At 57.0% G+C, this 22865-nt stretch overlaps 1 long non-coding RNA gene across 1 annotated transcript; it reads right to left on the reverse strand.

The window, feature by feature from the left end:
• Positions 1–12988: 12988 nt before the first annotated feature.
• On the reverse strand, positions 12989–17693 carry LOC122482857. The gene is made up of 2 exons (XR_006297231.1): positions 17464–17693; positions 12989–13400 (listed from the first exon to the last, which is right to left on the reverse strand). It is a non-coding gene; the product is annotated as an uncharacterized LOC122482857 (long non-coding RNA).
• Between the last annotated feature and the right edge of the window lie 5172 nt (positions 17694–22865).

Genomic DNA, 22865 nt, shown 5'->3' on the forward strand with positions numbered 1-22865 from the left:
TGTATGCTGGGCATTACATATGCCACATTGTTCTGAGTTTGGATGAGGTTGTCCTCTTTCACAGTGGATTGAAATTTGTTTTGGCAGCCAACAAAGTTATTTGTGGATCAGTTTATTCCTTTTGAGGCTTGTTTTCTATCTCTGTTGGGGCAGTTCTAGAGTAGCCTATACTGCATGGCTAGTTTACATATATGACTAAGGCATGGTCATTCTGGGTTTCCACTGAATGCCCCAGGTATTCAACAAGGGCTTTCCATCCTAGCTGGTAGGAACTTGCATGGGTCTCATCTCAGGTGAGCTCTGGGACCTGGCTGAGTTTTGCCCAGCTTTGTGCAGTTTCCCTTCACATATGTGCAACTTAATCTTCAACCAAATACTCAAGAGGACCCTGTGAATGTTTCTGGATTTTTTCTCTATAAATTCTTTCCTCTCTAGTACTCTGCCTCACAAAGTCTAGTTGTCCTGACCTCCCCCAAGCTCCTGTGTTTCCTCAACTCAGTGAGATCACTAAATACCCTTTCCCTGCATTCTGGGTCCCCAGAAAGAATGCCAAGTTGGCTGTGGGGCTCAATGTTGTTTTCTCCTTCTCTAGAGAATAACAATCTTAAGTTGCTTGTTTTCCAATACCTGAAAAGATCTGTTTCATATATTTTGTTTAGTTTTCTGGTTTTTAATTTTTTTTAATGTTTTCTTATTTTTGAGAGAGAGAGAGACAGAGAGAGAGAGAGAGAGAGAGAGAGAAGCAGGGAGATAGGGACACACAAAATCTGAAGTAGGTTCTAGGCTCTGAGCTGTCAGTACAGAGCCTGATGTGGGGCTCAAACTCACAAGCCACGAGATTACGACCTGAACCGAAGTTGGATGCATAACCATGCCACCCAGGCACCCTACTGATTTTGTTTTTTAATGAAAGAGGGTAAGTCCCATACCAATTATGTCTTCATGGGTGGTGGTGGAAATTCCACTTTTAAGTTTCTTTACCTGAGAAATTGGGATGACAATACCTACCTCCTAGGCTTACATGCAGTAAGACACAGGCGTGTTGGACCCAATCCTCACGCCTTTTCAGTTCCTCTACTGCCTTCAAAAAAATCTCTTGGTTTGACACCTTATTCTTGTTGGGTCACTGCTCTGCCTTCAGACTTGGATGAGAAAACATTCCATGGGGAATGGGGTCCAGCTTCCTGAGCATTTTCTCTTGAGATGAAACAACCTTTGTGGTGAATCTTGACCTAAAGGAGATGGGACATGGGATGGAGCCAGGCTGTTAAATCCTCCCACCTCTCTCCCTTTTGTGCGCTCTTTGATGGTGTGATGGTGCGGACCCCCCCCCCCCCCCCCCCCCCCGAGAGTAACTCCTCCCTGTCTCTGGAAAGCTTATTATAGAGCTTAGCTGGTGCAATGCTACATGGCCGTCCTCACTTCACGTTTCCTTTCCTTCTCTTGCATGCTCCTGAACCTGGGCTTGCTCACACAAGGTGTGGGTGCATCACACGCCATGCAGCACCGGGCAAATAGCTGTGCTTGGCGACCAGGACTCACCAGATTTCACTGGTTGATCTGAAATGGGAAGGGAGTGGCTCTCCACACACACACACCATCCAAGGGAGTCAGAGTTCTAGATCTAAAACTCAAGGAGACAGCTTCTCCTTTAATTTCCACTTTAAACAAGACACAGAGGACATTACTGGATCTGAAGGACACAGTGAGGGCTCTTGTGAGGTTCCGGGACAGGTTAGAGAAGCCCTTTCCACTCTAAGTCCCAGACTGGTTGGGGGGGTGGGGTGTTGAGAAGGACCCCAACCCATTTATTTTGCTGACAAGAAGCCTGAGGGCCGAGGTGGGTTCCAAGCCTCTGGGTTCCTAGACCCAGCTGTTTCCCCTACACCATAGCTCCGTGCTTAGAAATAAGAAATTCAATTTTTCAAATAGGTTTGTGATTGAAACACAAAATCCTAACACTCATGTTTCTGATCCTCGATTCTGCATTCCTTTCTGTGTGCCCAGCTCCCCGTGGCAGCCCTTAGGAGGGGGTCCTCCCCACGTCTACATGGGCAGGAGCAGCAGTGCCCCCTCCAGGTCACAAAGTCCCTCCCCACACCCTTTCCGCCCACTCCCCTGTCATCTTGCTCCCTTGTCCTAGACTTTACGTACATTTCTCACTCCCCAAACATTCATTAAACAAATATTTACCGAGCACCTACGAGGGTCTTGCTGGGTGCTGTGGCTGCAGCAGTGGGAACGTCGGCTTGGGACCCTGGTCTGCTTACACATCCCTCTTTGTCGCCAGGGTCTCGGGAGAGAGATTTGAGATGCTCAGCCCAGGATGAATCCTGCCTGGGCGGCACTGAGTCCTGATGGGGTCAAAACATTGAAATAAGTTTGATTTACAGAGCAACCGAGCAGATAGCACATAGAGTTCCCATATGCACCCCCTTCACCCCTCTGTGGTTTCCCCTCTTATTAGCATCTTGTGTTGGTGTGGTCCATTTGTTACAAAGAAGGAGCCGATGTTGATACACTATTATTAACCAGAGTCCGCAGTTTACATTAGGGTGCACACCTTGTGTTGCACATTCTGTGGGTTTTGAAAAATGTACAATGTAGGGGCGCCTGGGGGGCTCAGTCGGTTGAGCTTGAGCGTCCGACTTCGGCTCAGGTCGTGATCTCCCGGCTTGCGAGTTCGAGCCCCGCATCGGGCTCTGTGCTGACAGCTCAGAGCCCTGATTCTGTGCCTCCCTCTCTCTCTGCCCCTCCCCTGCTCATGCTCTCCACAGTTCTGCCTTTTCCAGGATGTCGTGCGGCTGGATTGTACAGAATGCAGCCTTTTCGGATTGCCTCCTTTCTCTTAGCAAAATGCATTTAAGGTTCCCCCATGTCTCTTGGTGGCTTGCTAACTCATTTCTTTTTTTTTTTTCAACTTAAAAACATGAACAAATTTATTTCTTGACTGTCATACATTCACAGGGCTCAGAATTCTAAGGGCACTAAAATTCGCCTCTCACTCCTAACCCCCGGCTGTCCGGTTTCCTTCTCTGGAGGGCACCGATGCGAACACTTTCTTGGATGCTAACACAGCCTTCCGAAGACTCCTTTATACGTATAGAAGCATTTTTCTTTTTTTCCCATCTTTCTTACCGTCTTAAAAAACACACACCATAAAGGTTGCCATCTTAACCATTTTTGAGCGTGCAGGTCAGTGGCCCTGAGCATGCTGACAATGACACGCAATTGTCGCTGCCACATCCACATGGAGAACATTTACATCTTCCCAGACTGAAGCTCCTCCCTGGAAACACCAGCCCCCCACTCGCCCCTCCCCCAGCCCCAGCCCACCATCCTGCTTTCTGCCTTTGTGATTTGATGACTCTCCAGGGATAGGGGGATCCTTTTCGAGAGTCTCCAGGTGATTTGACTGGGGGGCCGGGTCGAGGTCCTGGAATCTCGGGGCGGTGGGTCCCCAGTATGGTGCCTTCCGAAGCGCGTCCTTGAACCTGTGAACGTGGCACTGCATTCCCTTTCTTTCCCTTTGTGTTTTGATGCAGCCTGTCTTTCGTTTCCACATTTCCTGGACTCAGCCGCGTTGCCCACCCCATTCACGGGCAAAACGCTGCATCTGTCTTAGGAGCTTGGGCATCCCTGCCCTGCTTCCTGTAGGCCTTGGGGCCGTGCGTGCCTCAGTATACCCACCTGCACAATGGGTGTCGGTCCGTCACGCCGACTTACTGTGGGCCCCCGGGGGTTCTGGCTCCCCACCCGCTGCGCGTCGTGGGCACGTGGTCTCATCCCCACCGTGTTTCCTGTGGCTCCCGTGTGGGGTCCCGTGCGGGAGGTTTGTGCCCGCGTGGGGCAGCGGGGGACCGGGGCCTGGGTCCGCCTGTGGGGACTGTGTGAATCAAAGCAGCCGGCCGCGGCTGGAAAAACCTGGCGGGACGCTTAACGCGGCCTCTTGGCAGACCATTGTGCAAACGCCTTTCCTCCCAGGGAAACACGTCCGCCCCTCAGAGAAGGTGCGAGAGCTTCCCGGACACTGAAGGGGTCCTGCTGGGTGAACTAACTCTTCATTATTCTGTTCCCGGGGCTCCTGCGCTGGCCTGGTGCCCAGCGCACAGCCGCGCGCCCGCATGGGGTCCCCCAGACGCTGGGCTGCAGATAGTCCCGGGGTCCCCCCCCCCCCCCCCCCCGCTCGGAAGTGCCCACGCCGGCCCGTCCTTGTCCGCTCGCCCGGGACAGACACCAGCGAGCTCGTCCTCTGGTACCTGAACATCTTGTTGGTGAGGACACGCGGGTTCCCGTCTGCCTGCACAGGTCGGCTGCGCGTGGGGCTGGGTTTTTGGCACTTGGGCTCGCTGTACCCCTCCCTCTCTGGGTCATTGTTTAGCCTTTTGTCACCTCCACAGCCCCCCCTCCCCCCCACTTCCAGGACTGGAAACACCACCTGCTGTTACGACTTCCAAGTGGGATCATTCAAAACCCAAAGTGGCCAGACACGGGCGTCGAGAGCGACGAGATAGGCCTTGATCCCCAGGAGCAAGGGTGAGGGGCTATGGCTGCCCTGAGACCACCCCAGACAGCCCCTCCCCAGGTCTCTTTACCACTACCTACCGCCCCCGCCGACCATGAGCTGGAGGCGACGCCTCCACCCCGCACCCATCGGCCCTCTTGTTTCTTCCCTGTCCCTTCCCGGCGTCCCACAGGCACAAGAGCAGGGTCCGGGCCCCGTCACAGTTCTTCCCAGCCACCTCGTCCCCCTCGCCCTGTTTCCTTGTCTGCAAAATGGGTGTGGAAGCCTTTGGGACATGCTTGTCCTGCAGAGCTGTTCCGGGACAGAGGCTGTTCTCGCCTCCCGGCTAGTTTCTTACTGAATCAACAAGCAGTCACCTCACCTGGGTACCAGGGCACAGCACTGAGTACCGCCTGGCCCCTGCCCCAGGGAGGTGGCCGTGGGAGGGGCGGGAGCCTGGAAGGTGTGTTCGGGGGGACCCTTCCCAGGCGACACCAAAGGGCTCTGCGTGTGGGGGTGGCAGCCAGGACGCCGAGGTGGCCACAGTCATGGACGCGGATGCCAGACTCCTGGGCTCACATCCACGGCCTCCCCCTCCTGGCTGCAAGCCTCAGTTTCCCCAGCTACTCCCAGGGGGAGACAGGGGTGGGGGCGGGTCTTGTGCCGATGAAACGACTGAGTAGTTCTAGGAGGCACAGCTCAGCACCGGGCAGACGCTGCTCAGGGGTCGTGAGCACAAAACCGTCCTCGAGAGGCCAGAATGCGGCAGGTGGATGGGGACTTTGTCGCTGCTGGGCCCGATTTCAGTGTTTCTGAAAAATGGAGCAGCCAAGGGCACTGACCCCCGCTGAGGAAGGTCGGGAAAGGGCTCGGAGCGTCCTGTCCAACAGGGGCCGGCCTGCCACCCGCCAGCCACTGTCTGGGCTCCGGGGCCACCTTCCCGGGGGAGCGGGCAGGGAAACCGGAGCCCGGGGCGGGAGGCGTGGGGCCGTTTCATCCACCTCGGGATGGGGGCGAGTTCCAGGTGAAGCTATTGTTCCCGCGCACGGGTGGGGATAATGCGTCCCGACAGCCCCAAGGATGGGCCCCTGCGGGCCCCCGGGTTACAGACCGGCCCAAGAGTGGCCCCCACGGTCTGGCCTCTTCACGTGCTTCTGGCCCCCGGGCTTGGACACACCTGGGAGCGGTGCGGCCCATTCACTAAGCGCTTTGGCCGAGGTCACCATCAGCCGGGGACAGAGTGCGCCTTGTCGAGGGCGCCAGCCCAGCCTTTGTGCCCTGCGGGCTGCCCCCGACCACAAGAATTCCCCCTGCTCACCCTCATTCACACAGGGAGGGTGCTCACTGCCAGGGTGGGGGGGCTGCTCTCCCTCCCCCTCCCTCCCTCCCAGGCCGCCTTTGGGCCGGAGGCTAAAGCCTTCACCAAACAAGCCTCGCCCACCATTTTCCAAAACCTAATTGCCACGCTGTGTCTGTGATGGGCACGGACCCAGGGCCGGGCCTGCCAAGAATTTCCCCGTGTGAATACCTGCGCAGGGCATCTCCTGTGGGAACCGGGAGTCACACAGGGCCTGGCGTTTGTCCCCAGCCTGTCTTGTGACATTAGGCGGATCAAAGCCCCATTGTAAAAAGTCATGTTCGCTCTGTTTGTCCGCCTGGAGCCTGCGTCCCGGGACGGCCCTTCCCTCGTCTCGGGTTCGGGGAGGGAGCTGACCATCGAGAGACGAGATGTGGGCCCCCGCATTCCTTCTGGAAGGAGCCCCGCCAGGAGGGAGTGAAATTGTCTCTCCTGGGTTGGAGGCTGGGCGCGCCCTGAGAAAGCACGAGAAAGCGTGGGGGCAGCCCAGCTCCCGGTGTCTTCAGAGGAACAAGCTTCAACCTGGCTCTGCAAATCGCAGCTAAAAGGCAGAGAAAAACGTCACCGACGCTGAAATCACCGAGGCTTCAGAGCCAGCGATGAGGGAAGGGCTGCGGGAAGGGGCCGGGGGTGGCCTCTGCCCGGCACCCCGGGGGGAGGGGGGGTGGCGGGCGGGGAGGAGAGCAGGCTTGGACAGGCCTCGGCAGGGAGCGCTAGGAAGGCGCTCGGGGCTCCCAAGGGGCAGCCTCCCTCACTCCCAAGACCCGCCACTGGGTGTCGGGGTGGGGGGGACCCGCCGCTGAGTGTCCAGTGAGGGGGGCCGGTCAAACCATTGAACCACCTGCGTGGCAGCGTGTGAGCCAGAAGGGTCCTGCCACCTGCCGTGGGCCGCCCGGGGCACGTGTCGAGCGCCGGGAGGGCTCGATGACGTCTGTCTCCGCGAGGACGTGTGTGCCACCTGCTGCCATCCCTGGTGCGTTAGTCAGTAACAAGGTCCCCTCCAAATCCCCGTGGCTCAACCACAAAACTCGATTTTCTTCTCACGCGGAGCGCAGAGCGGAGGGGCGGCCGCTGTCCACGGGGCGAGCCCGAGATCCGGGCTGTTTTCGTGTCGCGCTTCTGCTGGGGGAGGCGTGCGTGCGCCTTTGGGCCGCTGTCCCCGGGAGTGACACATGGCTTTTACTCACTCCTCGCGTGTTCTTCGCCTCCCCCTCCTGGGCGCCCTGGAGGGAGGTCCAGTGGGTGTACACCATCACATCTGCCCTGCTCAGTGAGACCCGCTCGTGTGTTTGAGACGCCAGGGACGTGACGTGGAGCAGGCCACCAAAGGGACTGGGCAGTGGTCACAGTTGGACCCAGCCTAACGCTCATGCTGGCACTTTTTTTTTGGGGGGGGGCACAGTGCCACTCTATCTAGATCCCCTTTTCCATCCAATTCTCTCATGTCACCCCAGATGTCCCTTCTTTCACTGGGAAGATGTAGGGACCATTCTGCCCCTGGGTGCTCCCCTCAGAAGCGCCGCGTCCTCTCGGCCAGGGCCCGGGGACTCGCCCAGCAGTGCTGTGTGCAGTCGATGAAGGCAAACCATAGGCTTCTGGAAGGAAATGTGAGGCTGCCCCTTAGCTAAGTGACTTCCCTTGTTCTCTAGAGAACAAGGCAAAGACATGGAGCTTGATTGGGATTCTGTCTCCCTCCCTCTGACCCTCCCCTGCTTGTGTGCTGTCTCTCTCTCTCTCTCTCTCTCTCTCTCTCAAAATAACCAAACTTTACAAAAAGGAATGGCTGGGTCCAGAGGCTCAAATGCTATCATCAGACCTCAATCTCACCTTCTCCATTTCTCATTTCTGCCTTCCTCAGAGAGTTCTAATCCTCGGATTGGCTCTGATTGATAAGAATGGGGTCACATGTCTACTTCTCAATCAACTAGTTTAGCCAGAGGGGGATCAAGAGACACTAACTGGCCATCCTGGGTCTGGGGACCATCCTTGCCTCTCTTGAGTCTCGTGGACCGGGAAGGGGCATTGGTGCACGAGACACAGTACATCGCGAGGCTTCTGTCTGTTAACAGTAGCACACATTCCAAGGTTTTCTGTGCTGGAAGTGTAAACATTCTGCAGAAGCCCAGGGGAAGGAGACGCTTCCTCCGCTCAGGGCATGGACGGTTAGAGAAGGCTTCCTGGGGGAGGTGTGTTTGCAGACAAAGGGGTGATAGCGAGGGCGTGGCAAGCAGCGGGAACAGAGGGAACAGCATGGGCCAAGAAAGGCCAAGGGCCAAAGAGCATGTCTCACTTGCGGGCTCCTGATCGCTCAGTGAGCCTAGAGAGTAGGGTAGGGGACAAGACCCATGGCAGGCGGTGTTGTCTGGGGCCTGTCTGACTGTTCCTCAAGATTGGGGTGAGATGGGTGGGACCCATCCCAAGGAAGGAGGAGGCACTGCGGTGGGGGGCAGGTCTGGACCTCAGGGTCTAGAATGAGCAGAGAACGTGCCATGGGCATTTCTCATGTTGTGGCACCCAGGACAGGGACGAGCATGGCCGCCCAAAGGGGCCGTTCAGGCAGAAATGGGGTCTTGGCAGGTGTGATATTGCGATTTATGATAAGAGATATCTATTTGGTCTTTGTCCTCTTTGCTGGCACAAAGCTCCTGAAACCCCTGGAATTTCCTGTGATGAGAACAGAAAGGTGTTTTGTTATGTTAATGGAGTGACTCTTGGAAAGTCCCTGAGGAGGGGGGCTGGCAGCCACGGGAGCCCACCCAGGGCTTGGAGGCTTTCAGACCCACCTCCAGAGAGGGGCTGGAGCTTGAATCCATTGCGAATGGCCAATGATTTAATCAATGAGGCCCGCGTAAGGAAGCCCGCAGGAAACCCAAAAGGACTGGGTTTGGAGAGCTTCTGGGCTGGTGGAGGTTTGGAGAGAGTGAGGTACAGGGAGGGCACGGAAGCCCACGGTGCTTCCTCACGCCTAGCACCTCTTCCATCTGGCCGTCCCGATTCTTTCCTTTTACAATAAACCAGTGTCCTAGTAAGTAAAATGTTTCTCTGAGTTCTGTGATTAATGTAAAATTAGATCATTAGGTGGGGCCCTAATCTCATTTGACAGGTGTCCTTGCCTGTAAGAAGAGATCAGGACGCAGACACGAAGGAGGAGAGAGGCCTCAAGAGGAAGCAGCCCTGTGCACTTGTGGATCTTGGACTTCCGGTCTCCAGGACCTGGGGGAGAGGCTGGATCTTGGACTACCGGTCTCCAGGATCGGGGGTAGGGGGGCTGGATCTTGGACTTCCGGTCTCCAGGACCTGAGGGGGGGAATGGATCTTGGACTTCCGGTCTCCAAGACCTGGCGGGGATGGATCTTGGACTTCCGGTCTCCCGGATCGGGGGTAGGGGGGCTGGATCTTGGACTTCCGGTCTCCAGGACCTGAGGGGGGGAATGGATCTTGGACTTCCGGTCTCCAAGACCTGGCGGGGATGGATCTTGGACTTCCGGTCTCCAGGATCGGGGGTAGGGGGGCTGGATCTTGGACTTCTGGTCTCCAGGACCTGAAGGGGGGAATGGATCTTGGACTTCCGGTCTCCAAGACCTGGCGGGGCTGGATCTTGGACTTCCGGTCTCCAGGACCTGGGGGAGGGGCTGGATCTTGGACTTCCGGTCTCCAGGACCCGGGGGAGGGTCTGGATCTTGGACTTCCGGTCTCCAGGACCTGGGGGAGGGTCTGGATCTTGGACTTCCGGTCTCCAGGACCTGGAGGAGGGGCTGGATCTTGGACTTCCGGTCTCCAAGACCTGGCGGGGATGGATCTTGGACTTCCGGTCTCCAGGATCGGGGGTAGGGGGGCTGGATCTTGGACTTCTGGTCTCCAGGACCTGAAGGGGGGAATGGATCTTGGACTTCCGGTCTCCAAGACCTGGCGGGGCTGGATCTTGGACTTCCGGTCTCCAGGACCTGGGGGAGGGGCTGGATCTTGGACTTCCGGTCTCCAGGACCTGGGGGAGGGGCTGGATCTTGGACTTTTGGTCTCCAGGACGTGGCGGGGGGGATGAATCCTGTTGTTTAAGCTCCCCCATCTTTGAGACTTTCTACAGCAGCTCGAACTGACTCTACAGATGCCTGGTTGCAAAGCAGTGGGTCTGTGAGAAGGACCCCAGGGTGCTGGGGACACAGGGAAAGCAGGCCGGACACTTGGAGACAAGGGCCGCTGATGAGTGCCAGAACACCGAGCGCACACGAGCTCCGAGGTGGACTGGGCGTGGCCCCGGGCCAGGTTAGAGCAAGGTCAAAGTCACCCTGAAGATTCCTGCTACAAGGACTGACAGTGGCTGTGGGTTTGCATGGCTCTCTACAAATTGGAGCAACGCCTGCTGTGTACGTCCCCAGCGCCTTCTTGGTGCCAGTGTGGAGGACCCCAAAGCAGAAATAACAGCGACAGCATTTTCGGCTCACTTGATGTAGGCCTTGCACCCACTGAGAGATGCATCGCCTCTGACCTTCACTGCAGCCTCCGGCTGATGTCCTCACTCCAGAGGCCTGGGAAGCCCAGGGCCACACTGCTGTTGGGCCACCCAGTTAAGATTTGAACCCAGGTCTATGGGACCTTGGAGCAGAGGCCCCTGGCCACTCAATTCTTGGCCTTGCTGCATCTACCAAAGGGTGGTTCTTGGCCACTTTTGAAAGAGTCTGGCGTTGATGCGGAGCCCTTGGCAGCTCTCGACTGGGCCCCCATACATCTCCCCTCATCCCCCCACCCCCGGATCCCCACAGTTGGGGGTCTGGGTTCGGGGGTGCTACTGGGCTCTAGAGCACCAGAACCCTGATGCAGGGACAGAGTGTGGAGTTAGGGACATGGGGTCACCAGGACTGCCCTTCTGCCAGGGAACAAGGCTCAGGCTGTGGCCTCTGCTTGTATTTTAGCTCTGGGGACAATAGGGCCGTGTCTGGGGTGCATGAAAACAGCTCTGGCCCCCTGTGTGTGCTGATCAGAGACCTCAATCCCAGTGGCAGTCCAGGTGGCATTGTTCCTGCATTCTGAAGCCATAGCTACCACTTCCTCTTGGGGTCCCTGTTTCCCCAGAGCAGGCTTTCGATTGGCCCCCAATCGAGAAAACTGAGAGATGGAGTCCTGTTCCCGGGGTCCCTGCAGACACTGGGGAGAAGAGGGATCTGGAGGAGAATAAGGCCGCACACACTGTCGGCCAGAGAGATGGGCCACAGCAACCTCCCGGGGGCCCCTGCAGGTGCCCTGCACAGGCTTGAGCTCTGTATGGGTGGGCACCACTCTATATGAGCTCTGGGAGGACCACTCAGGGAGACGGGAAGGGGATGGGTCCAGTGAGTGCCTGGGCTTCAGAATCACAGGTAGGCAGGAGGGTGGCCACTCCTCTAGAGCACCTGTGTGCTCCTCTGACTGCCACCTGTGTGATCTACTGGAGGCTAGGTGCCAGCCCCTGAGCCTCACCTATGCTGTTCCTTCCACCTTCCCTACCTGGCTTTCATCTTCCTCTCCATGGTGGGAAGAAAGCTGAGGTCTCCTGTGTGCCAGCCCCCTGCCCACACTGCCATGTCTTGTCCTCAGAGGACAACTGGACTCACCTTGGGGTCAGCCAGAGAGCACTGCCCCACGGCCCACGGGGAATGACAGAGCCTTAGCCAACCTGGGGTTGATTTTTCTGAGATTTTCTGAGAGGGTATTTATTGAGAGAGGAAGTTGCAAGAGGTGAGAAATTCATCCAGAAACTTGAGGAATTGGATACTTAGAGAGCAAACCCTTTACCACAAGGGGCTGTGTCTCCTTGAACCTATACACCTGCAGATTCCTGGCACTCACTGTTTATCTGCCGGAGATTAAAAATCTGAAAAAGTTAGTTGTTAGCATGAAAATCCCAGAAGAACTGGCTGGTGGTGATTTACATGAGAACATAAGCTCTCTCTGATATCCTGGGGCCCAGCCCAGGAGGTTACCAGTTTTCAAAATAGCCCTGACTCCCAGACCCAGTTGGGCTTCCTGCCCAGGCCTAGGTGGGGTCACCTGGGCCAGGGGTGGGAATGCAAAGTCTGAGGCTCCTCCTCAGACTTGCTGAATCAGAAACTCTAGGGGGCGGGGAATAGGGAGGTAGTCCATGTTCATGGATTGGGAAACCCAGTATTGTTTCACATGTAGATTCAACATGAGCCCAAAGTCTCATTAAGCTGTTTTGTAGGTGTTGAGGAACAGATTCTAAAATCTATGTGGAAAGACACGGGTGACAGAGTAGTCAATGCAATTCTGAAAAAGATGAGACTTCGGGGGCAGGGTCAGCAACCCGTGTTTTAATAAGTCCTCAGGTAGTGGGCACCTGGGTGGCTCAGTTGGTTAAGCATCCAACTTTGGCTTAGGTCATCATCTTCAGGTTCATGGGTTCAAGCTCCCCCATCTGGCTCTCTGCTGACAGCTCAGAGCCTGGAACCTGTTTCAGATTCTGTGTCTCCCTCTGTCTCTACCCCTCCGCCACTCACACTCTATCTCTCTTTCTCTCTATCTCTCAAAAAAAAAAAAAAAAGGTCCTCTGGTGAGTCTGGGGCACCGCCTGGGAACCACTGGGAAAGCACAGAAGTTGTGGGGGTGGGGGGTGAAGGGGACCACATCTGGAGGCTGAAGTGTTTAAGGGCTTCCTCCCTTAACACTCTTCCCTTAAACACTCACCTGGTGAGTGGGCATCTGTGTTCTCCCACAAACATACCCCAAGGTTTCTTCTGGGGCAGGGGAGGGCGTGATTCTGACTGGGCCAAGTTGGAGTTGTGTCTAGCATTGAGGATCTGCTGGAGAAAAGGCAAGGTGTGCCCATATATTAATGAAGTCTGTCTCTATCATATGTGTTTTAAACTCTAGCATAATCCTGGTGTCTTTCACAATCCCCCACTGGCCACTGTTCCGGTCCCTCTTGATACCTTCTAAAGGACCATGGTCACTTTCCTTCCCCTGGACTCCTCACCTCTGGGCTGGCTGCCTCCACCAATGTGTCTCCCATACGGGCCACCAGCATGGCCTTCCTAAAGCACAACGCTTTTATGTGTTCTGAGTACTCAATTTTAATTTTTTTCCCTTAATAGCTTCTGGGTTTTCTGTCTGGCCTAGGAATACTTTCTGCACTGTGAGGTTATAAGGATATTTATCTTTATTACTTTCCATATGCTTGAAGTTCAAAAAGCAACAACAAAACTCCTTTGCCTTTAACTCGTTTGGAAATTATTCTTGTGTACAGTGTGAGGTAGGGATTTAACTTTGTTTCTAACTGGATGGTCAGCTGTCCCAGCTCTTTTCAGCCCTTTGTCATGTTTTACATTCCAGTGTCTATTGGGAAGAGCCTTTGAACTCTTTCTCTCCCATGGATCATTTTGTCCTCAAGCCACGAGTATACCATTTATTTGCCATAGCTTTGGAATCAGCTTTAATATCTGGTCAGTCACCTTCCTTCATGGTCGTCCTTTGCAGAGCCATCTTGACAATTTTTGTGGGTTGATTTCTCCCCCCTGAGCATCAGATTCACATGGTCCAATTTTCCCCCTAAAAAAGGAGAGGAGATTTGGTCTCATTTTTAAAGAAATGCCACAAACCCAAACTCAGAGTCTCGCTGGGATTCTGAAGAGAATAGAATAAGTATATATAATCCTTGAAGATTTGGCCAATTGTGATGGTCGATCCTTCTCAGAGAACATCTCTCTTCGTTTATTTAGGACTTGATTTAAGTTCTTTAACGGCATTTCATCATTTTGTCAAGGAAATCTTGTACGCTTCTGATTAGATGTGTTTCTAACCATTTCATGGCTAGCTCGGCGAGATTAGGGCCTCAGGACGTGGCAGGCCTGGGAGAGGCAGAACAAAATCTGCCACATGGTGATGAGGCACGTTTCTAGCAGGTGCTTGCTCTGGCCTTAAGTGGCCACACCAGCTCGTAAGCCCAGCTCGTGGGGATTTCCGGGGCCAGGTTTGGCTTTGATGTTGGATCCTTTTAAGCTCAGCTCACTGTCATACTGAACTTGGGTTATCAGGATTCATCTTGAATTTTACCATGAAATGGTGTCATGAAAGGGTGGGCTCCTCCTCTGTGCCCTCAATATGTCCCCGTGCTCCCTTCTTGCTATTGGTGACATAGTTAACACTCTTGCGACCCTTTATGATTCAAAGAGCCGGACAGCAGCTTTGCCTGGATGGCGTGAAGGGTTTGGCGGGATCTGAGGCTGAAGCCAGCGTTCTAGCGTGGCTCGCACACACAGGACTCGCATCCGTCCCTCGCACCAGCACGGTGCCCCTGACCCAGCCCCAGAGTCAAATGAGAGAGCCATCCCGAGCCAGGAGAGTGGCTCTGAAAGTTTTCTGCTTCCTGAGCCGGTGGCCCTCGCCCCACATTAGTGCCTGCTTGTCACACCGAGCCCGGTTCAGAGGCAGAGGAACCACTATCCCTCGAGATGGCGAGATGGCGGGCTGGTGGCAATTCTTTATGTCCCTACAGGGGCCCCGCCTCTGAAATAGCTCTCCTGCTGGGGTGGGCGTCGCCAGTGGTCTTCTCCCTCTCACCTCTGTCCTTCAGGCCTTCTTGCTGGGCCATCTCTTGCCCCACGTGGGGGGTCGGGCAGATCCTTGACAGAATGTGGAGTGAAAGAAGCTGGTCACCAGTGGCCACTTACAGAGTGTGGTTACATTTCTGTGAAGCGTCCAGAACAGGAGAACCCACGCAGACAAGAAGTAGACTAGTGGTTACCTGGGGCCGGGGGTAAATGGGGAGTGACTACTAATGGGAACAGGGTTTCTTTTTGGTGTGTCTAAAACGTTCTGGAAAAGACCGTGGCCACGGGTACGCAGCTCTGCGAACACACTAAAAACAATGAAAGTCGGTGAAGTCTATGGCACGTGAGTTATATCTCAATAAAGCTGTTACCAGGAAGAATATGGCCCTGACCTGCCTTTCCGGAACACAGGGACGAGAGCCAGGGCGCTCCTGAGCAGGCCCCCTTCCACTGGCCTCTCCCCGGCTCCCACGTTTGCCCCCGCTGCCTGGCCGCGGTCCCCCTCATCTCCTCGCTTCCCACCGCTCCGGTCCCCCCGAGCTGGGGCACGAGGTCGGCCCTCGCCACCCCGTGTAGCTCCCCCCCAGAGGCGCCCAGTTCTCGGCACAAACGGGACCTCGGCCGCAGTGGACTCCCTTCCACCAGGCGCCTCCATGGTCCACTGGCACCCGTGGCCTTCATCCCCAGCACTGTATGTGGTCAAGGCGCTGGAAGGATCCAGAAGGATCTGAAAAGAACTGAGGGCTGGCATCCCATGCCTGGCACAGAGGAGGTATAAGGGAAGTCCTTATGGACAGGCCGAATCACCAGCGTCCCTGGTTTAGGCCTGGATGCTGGAGGAGGAATCAGGGAGAGGAAGAGGCGTGTAAGGGGGGTGATGGGAGTCTGGGGGCCTCTCGCGCTGCGGCCTCAGCCCCTCTCACCGTGCTGCGGCTCCTGGGCCCAGAGCTGAGGTTGGCCAAGGACGCTCGGCAGGCAGAAGCTTCCAGAGCAGGCAGGCACTAGCACCGTGGGAGGAACACGGAGGCAAGCCCACTCGCCACAGCTGTGACTCGCCAGGACCTGCTCAGCAACTGGTTTTGTCTGCATGTCTGGGCAGAATGCGACCATCCTGGGTGTCACCAGGTGGCGGAATTAGGGTGGCTCGTCAGCCTGGAGGGGACACACTCATCGCTGGGTCTTTCCACCCCTTTTGCGGACCCTTGTTACCAGACACCTTGCCTCGCAGGCCCTGACTTACTGTCTGTTGTTGTTACGTCTGGAAGCGTCCATCCGTCCTGCTCGCGTCGCTTGGTGCCTAGCGAGGGCCGCACTTTCCCACAGAGACGTTCCCCACCCAGCAGGCGTGCTGTGTGTGGGTGGCGGCCAGGGGGACCCGAGCGCCTGCTGCACAGCCCGGCACCGAGCTCTTTGGGGGCCCCAAGGGTGACCCGACAAGGCCGGCCTCCCGGAGCTCCCAGCCAGGCCTCGGGGGTTGGGATGGGGGCCAGGCTGGTGGAAGGTGACAGCGACTAAGCCGGGGGTCTCCATGCGGTGCACGGTCTCCGCTGAGGATCCCACAGAGGGAGTGAGGGTCCCGCAGGGGGTTAAATCAGGCCCCTCCCTTCTTTTCTTTTAACTTCGTTTTTATTTGTGTTTCGTTTCAATCCGAGTTAGTTAACGTAGAGTGTAATGATGATTTCGGGAGCAGAATTTAGGGATTCATCACTTACCTACGACGCCCCGGGCCCCTCCCAAGAAGTGCCCTCCTTAATGCCCGTCCCCCGTTTGGCCCATCCCCCACCCACCTCCCTCCGGCAACCCTCCGTTTGCTCTCTGTGTTGAAGAGTCTCTTCTGGTTTGTCCCCCTCCCTGATTTTATCTTGTTTTTGCTTCCCTTCCCCTACGTTCATCTGTTTTGTATCTTAAATTCCACATGTGAGTGAAGTCATAAGATATTTGTCTTTCTCTGACTGATCTCGCTTAGCATAACACCCTCCCGTTCCATCCACGTAGTTGCAAGTGGCAAGGTTTCGTTCTTTTTGATGGCCGAGTGATACTTCATCGTATATACACCCCACGTCTTCTTTGTCCATTCATCCCTCGATGGACATTTGAGGCCCCCCCTTTCTCACCCTCAGTAAGGACTTATTGAGCACCTCCTGTGTGCCAGGCAGGCACCAGGCCACTTAAAGGCACGGTGGTGAGGCCCTCGTGGTGGGGACGACGGTCTAGCAGACAATCCTACACACGCATCATTTCACCCCATGGAAAGGCCAGGGAGGTTCAGGGAGCGGAAGGAAGTGGCCTGTCCTGCTGGTCAGCTGGGGCCCGGGATGGGAGTCCCCCAGCGTGTTGCTGGGGGAAACGCAGGGTAGCAGTGGCCCGGGGAGACGAGACAGGGGCACGAGGCCAAGTCACAGGTGGGACCTTACAGGACTTTACCCTGGAGCCTCGCTGAGCTCCGGGTGCAGGGCCAGCTTCAGGGGCCGGCGGTCGTGCCCAGGACCTCACTCCGCCAGGCCCCTGCACTCGGTCTAATGCGTCATACTTGCCAGCTGGAAACTCTTACCCAGTTTTGAACAAGGGGCTTGCGTTTCCGTTTTGCTCGGCATCTCTGTGGGTCCTGCTGCCGCCCAGGAGCCCGAGCCGGGCCAGGGGCTGACTCCGGAGCCCAGGCCCCTCCACCATCCCATCCTGGCGGTGGGAGGAGGGCTGGGGCTTGCCCTCTCTGCTGGGCGGGGACGGGCCTTTCCAGGACCCGCTCCCCTCCCCTGGAAGATAATCTCCGGTTAGGAGCCCAGGCCCTCAGCGGCACACGGGCCTCTGATGTTTCACGTGGAGGGCGCTCCCCGGCGGGGCCTTGCGGGGGTGGACGGCGTGGGCCCGGTTGGGAAGGGGCGCGGACGCTCTCAGAGGCCGGGCCGAGGGCCCTGGGCTCGGCCTGGTCACAGGGCTGCCTGCCGCAGGCCAGCGTGAGTGCCAGGCAGAGGCACGCCGTCCAGAACATTCCTCCCGGAGTTTGGCCCAAAGGGCAGGAATTCAGGTCCCGGCACCCGCAGCAAGCGAGCATAATTCCTCACCTCACCTTGCTCATCTGCACAGCGGGGACAACTTCCCGTCTGCAGGGCGGTGGATGGGGGGCTTGTAACGGCTCCGGGAGCCCCCGGCCATGCTGGGCACGTGCTTCCTCTCATCTTGGCTCCCCGACAGACACACTGCTTCCAGAGAGGACCACAGACGCGGGCCCCTGTGTCTGGCCCAGAGGAGGCACCCAATGAGCACTGGGTTAAAGGAGGGAGTGGCTGATGTTCTGCTCCAGGAACGGCCCCCCCCAGGCTCCGGGCTGCCCGTGTCGCGAGGCGAGGCCATGGCCGGGAGGGAGGGAGACAGAGCAGGAATGTCAAGGGGGTGAGAAGGAGCTGGGCGTCCCTCAGGAGAGAGCGGTAAGTAAGCAGCGTTTGAGGATTAGGAAATACCAAGCGGAGAGAGGCCTGAAGGGCCCTTCGCAAAGCAGATGGGAAACCGGATTAGACGCTGAATCGATAGGAGAGCCTCCCAGCGCATTGAAGACACGGCTTCGGAAATGTGGAAGGAAGGTCCGGGCACCCAGCCGTCCTGCCAGCCCAGGCGCCCGGCAGCTGGGCCAGGTGGTACCCGTGCCCGCCTCTGTGGCGGCCAGACCTCCCAGATCCTGGGGCCCCTGCGGGGCTCCTGGCCGGGGGAGTGGAAGGGAGGAGGGGAGGGTGGGCAGGGGTCGAGGGGCAGGAGCAGACCCTGCCTGCTGTATTCTTCCCAGGGGGACAAAGCCACCTGTACAGGCCCTTCCGTGTCTCCTGAAGCTTCCGCCGCGGGCTGTGAGCTGCAGGCTCCACTTGGCCGGGTCTCCAGGCCCCAGGAGGGGCTGCCATTGGGCTCCACATCCCTGGTGGTGGTGCCATGGGCTTCGGTGCCGCGTAATCTTCAGAAAAGGGAGGCAAGTCCAGGCAGGGTGGGCACCTTCCCTCCACTGGTCGCCGGGTGTGGGCGGGGCCGTGCCAGAACCTTGGGCTTGGTACCCCGAGCGCTTTATGCACCCACCTCCGACCCAGCTTCACACTGGGCTGGGCCTTCAGGGCTTCGGAAGCTACTTGGGCAGTTTCTCGAGGGTTCCAGGGAACGCTGGTCCCAGAAGATCCTCTAGGAAAAGGACTTCTGAGGTCAGCTTGGCTTGAGAAACTTTGCTCGCCGTCTCCTCTCGGAGGGGCCTGGAAGGGCTCCAGCCAAACCTCAGTGAAAACTCTGCTTCCTCCTGTGATTTCCAACCCCTGTGGCCCTATTCACGTCCCGCAGAACCAGAGTCTGCTTTGGGAAACGTCTGTGCCCGCCCTGTGCTAAGAGGGCGTCTGCACGGCGGTGACCTGTCTGTCCTGGACCGGCTTTGGGCCTGTGAGCCCGCTCTGTCTGGAGGACCAGTTAGCTGCCGCCCTGCCCCAAGCTGCAGAGGCCCCCTCCTCCCCTTCCAGAGCCAGATACGCCCCAGACTCCTCCATACTGTGTGGGGCAGAGGGAAGGGCACCCCTTTCTGCCTGTGTGGCGGGAAGGAAAATTGCCAGCTGGCTAGAGCAGGGGGCTCTGTCCTGGCCGGGTGCTGGCGTCTCAGGCAGTTCCAATGAAACAGCATAGAGGTCTTTTTCAGGCTGCTGGCCCTGGGAGAGACTGGGGCAGGGGGCCCAGGAAGGATGCAAAGGCAGGAGGGCAGAAGGGTACCGCTGGGCCCGGCAATGCTGGCTGCGTGCACAGGACGCCGGGGCAGAGACGGGCTTCGCGGCTTCAAAGCTGGATGACCCAGGCCTGCCCAGAGTCTGGTGGGGAACCAGGGACCTACGGCAGGCTCGGCAGGCTCGGCACACGGGGACAGGGCCAGGGAAATGCTCAGGGAAGTCAGAGTGGGGGAGCCAGGCATGCAAGGGGGATTTGGGCAGGGGTCAGGGATCAAGGCTTGGGAAGCTCCACTTGGAAATGCCTCGGAGCCCAGCGGGCTGCCCTGGGGGCAGGACACGGGATTCCCCCGGGTGAGCTGGAGCAGAACCCAGGCCCTGACAGGGTGTGGTGAGGACAGCAGTGCAGCCAGCTATTTAGGAGAAAGCTGGCACTTTCCCAGTAGTGAGTACCCCATCTCTGGAGATATTTCAGCAGGAGCTGGGCCCTACCAGGCAGAGATGGCACAAGATAGAGGTTAAGAGCATGAACTGTGGTATTCATCCATCCATCCAACCATCCATCCATCCATCCATTTATCCATCCATCTATCCATCCATCCATCCATCCACTCCCACATCCATCCATCCATCCATCCATCATCCATCCATCCGTCCATCCGTCCAACCATTCATCCAACCATCATCCATCCATCCATCCATCCATCATCCATCCATCTATCCATCCATCTGTCCATTCATCCAACCATCATCCATCCATACATCCACCCATCCATCCATCCATCCATCCAACCATCCATCCATCCGTCCATCACCCACCAGGGCCAACACACAGTTCTGGGTTTGAATCCTACCTTTTCATCACTCTGCAACCTTGGGTTGCTCACTTAACTCCTCTGAGCCCTGCTTTCCTCATCTGAAAATGTCTGTGTTTCTATCCCTTTCTTCACTGGGAAGAGCGAGTCTGAAAACTGGGATCTTGAACAGCCCTCAGGGAATTTCAGGTCCCCAGTCTGGCCAAAGTGGGTGCTGTTGCTTTGGGGCAGCCCCACCCCCGGGCCATGCAGGAGGTGGAGTGCAGGTGTGGGCATGAGGAGGGACCCCAGTGCGCTTGCCTTCAGCCTCTAGCTGTACCACCTCAGCCTTTGTGGGACCCCAGAATCTACCAGAAGAGCATCCCAAGGAGGCCTGGCTCTCCCTTCCTCGTTGGGCCAGCTGCCCCTCCCAGCACTCTCCCCAGTGGCAAGCCAGAAAAACAGCTGTGTGTGCTCTGTAACCGGGCGACCGTGAGGGTCTCTGGCGGGCTCGGTTTGCTGAGTGGTGCAATGGGGACACACAGAGCTTCTGTGTGCAGACATGGGGACCCCAGGCCTGGGACAGGCAGGGATCCTGCCGCTTGGGGCCCCTCCTCAAGGGCTGGCACGGCGTGGGAACGGTCTGGCTCAGGCTTCATGTTCTCCAGCAGATTGACAAGGTCCAGGGCCTATGCTCTGCCTCCCAGGGGACAAGATTGACGGCTGATCGGTGGGGGGCAGGCGGCCAAGGCGGGGTGTGCTGGGAACAGTGAGCCCTTGACTCCCTTCTGGTCCCTCCCTCTCCCCCCAGGTCTGGCCCCAGCCCCTCTGTGGGGATATCAGAGGGGAAGAGCCCAGCACCCCACGGTGGCCCTGAGATGGTTGGTGCACCATGGCAGGAAGTCAGCCGTAGGCATCTGCCACACCAAGGCCGTGAAGTGTGTGGAAGGTGATACGAGCCCTCATTCCCTGAGTCTGCCCCTGGGTCTCCTGCTCCTCCTGGCTGCCCCTTTTCTCTGCCTCTGGAGCATGTGTGGCTCCCATAGCCCTTCTAACTCCTGCCGCAGGCCTGCTTCCTGTCAGCCCAGGACCTCTTGGACCCCTACCCCAGAAAAATCCATGAGTTCCTAACCTACACTGGCTCCCAACATGGCTGAGGGTAGAGATGGGAACATGGCACCTGGGGAAGGACAGAGATTGGCTAGACTGAATGTGGAGCCTGGGGAAGCCAAGTGTCTTGTCTTCGTCCAGCTGCCTTTTCCTTGCAAACTGTGATGACTCATTTTCATGGCCAGGGCCTCAGCCTCCTGATACTGGAAGGCCCCTTGCAGATGGTCCCAGCCAGTGGGGTCCGGAGAGCCCCGGGCCCTGAGGAGGAGCACCGGGGGCTGCGGCCAGGGTCAAAGTGAGGGCCTCTGGGGCTCCATCGGCTGCAGCAGACCAACTCCACAGGTGTCAGCCTTGTCCTCACTCCTATCGGATCACCCACTGTGGCAGAGTCCCAGCCTTCCAGGGACAGGCATCAGGGCTGGAGACACCTCTAGGCCTCCTCTCTCCCATCCAGGGCTCTTCCTCTGGCTTCTTCAGGGGGATGGGGAAGGGGCTTCTGGTTCACGTGTGGCTTCCCAACCTCAGTGGGAGGAGAGGGAGCTGAGGAGGGGAGGCTGTGCCTGGAGCCCAGACTCAGGATCCTGGACTTGGCACCATTGGAGAAAACAGTAACCCCCAAGACCTTGGCCAGGGCTCTGTGTAGACTCCTGCTACACATTCCACCTGCCAGAGGGTTGTTGGCACAGTGCGGGGGATGCTGGCTCCGTAAGGTGGCTTGACATAAGGTCCAGGCAGCACCTGGACCACAGAGCTGGACCTTGCTTGGGATGGACAGTGGGTATTTGAGAAAGAGTCTCCTTGTGCAACCAGAGTTAGATCAGAAGGACGCACCCATCCACTCACCATTTAACTTCTCACCCATCCTCCAGCCAGACTTCTACTTTTCACCCCAGTCTTCCTCGTAGCCATCCACCTGCCAATTGGTTCATTAGTTCATTACTTACTTATCTGTCTTTTCAGTCATCTGTTGGCCCATCCATTCAAAGGTCTGTCCATCCATCCATCCATCCATCCATCCATCATCTATCCACACATTCTTCCATCCATCCTTCCATCATCCCTCCATTCATCATCCATCCACCCATCCTTCCATCCATCCATCCACCCATCCACCATCTATCCATCCATCATCTATCCCTCCATCCATCATCCATCCACCCATCCTTCCATCCATCCTTCCATCCATCCATCCATCCATCCATTATCCATCTATCCATTCACCCATCCATCCAGTCACACATAACCCTTTTAATCATCCATCCATTCATCTACCTTTCTACCTACTATTCCATGAATCAGTCTACCTGCTGATAGGTCATCCATCCATCTAACCACCTATCCACCCTTCCATCTTCCCACCCCACTCATAAAGGTGGCACTCCTTTATCCAGTTGTCCATCTGTGGTCTGCTAATTATCCCACTGTCCATCCACCCATCCACACACCGATCCAGCCAAGTATTCATGGACAGATAATGCCACATGAAGCTGCCGTAATGGCAGAGTGCAGAGTGATGTCATAGTCTCTGAGCTCCTTGTCACCCTGTGCAGATGGCATCTGTCCTTCCAGTGCAGCTGACTGGTGCCAACACCAGGGAGGTCTTGGGGCCATTGGGGACCACTGGAAGCTTGTGATCCTCGTGTGGTCTTGGCCTGGCCTCCTGCCACTTGTGAGGGCAGCCCTGCTTCCCCGGCCAAACCTGCAACCCGAAGACCCACGGCCCTGCACTCCTAGGATGCAGCTTCCCACTGCCCCCTCTGCAGGTATGCCCTGGCAGGTACCCAGATGCTGGGCATGGAGGCGTGCACGGAGCATAACAGAAATCAGAGCTGAAGGCCTCTGAGCTCATCTTTGCCCTAATCACCAGGCGGACCTGTCCCT

This window comes from Prionailurus bengalensis, chromosome D1 (assembly GCF_016509475.1).
Source record: "Prionailurus bengalensis isolate Pbe53 chromosome D1, Fcat_Pben_1.1_paternal_pri, whole genome shotgun sequence".
NCBI classification, from domain to species: Eukaryota; Metazoa; Chordata; class Mammalia; order Carnivora; family Felidae; genus Prionailurus; species Prionailurus bengalensis.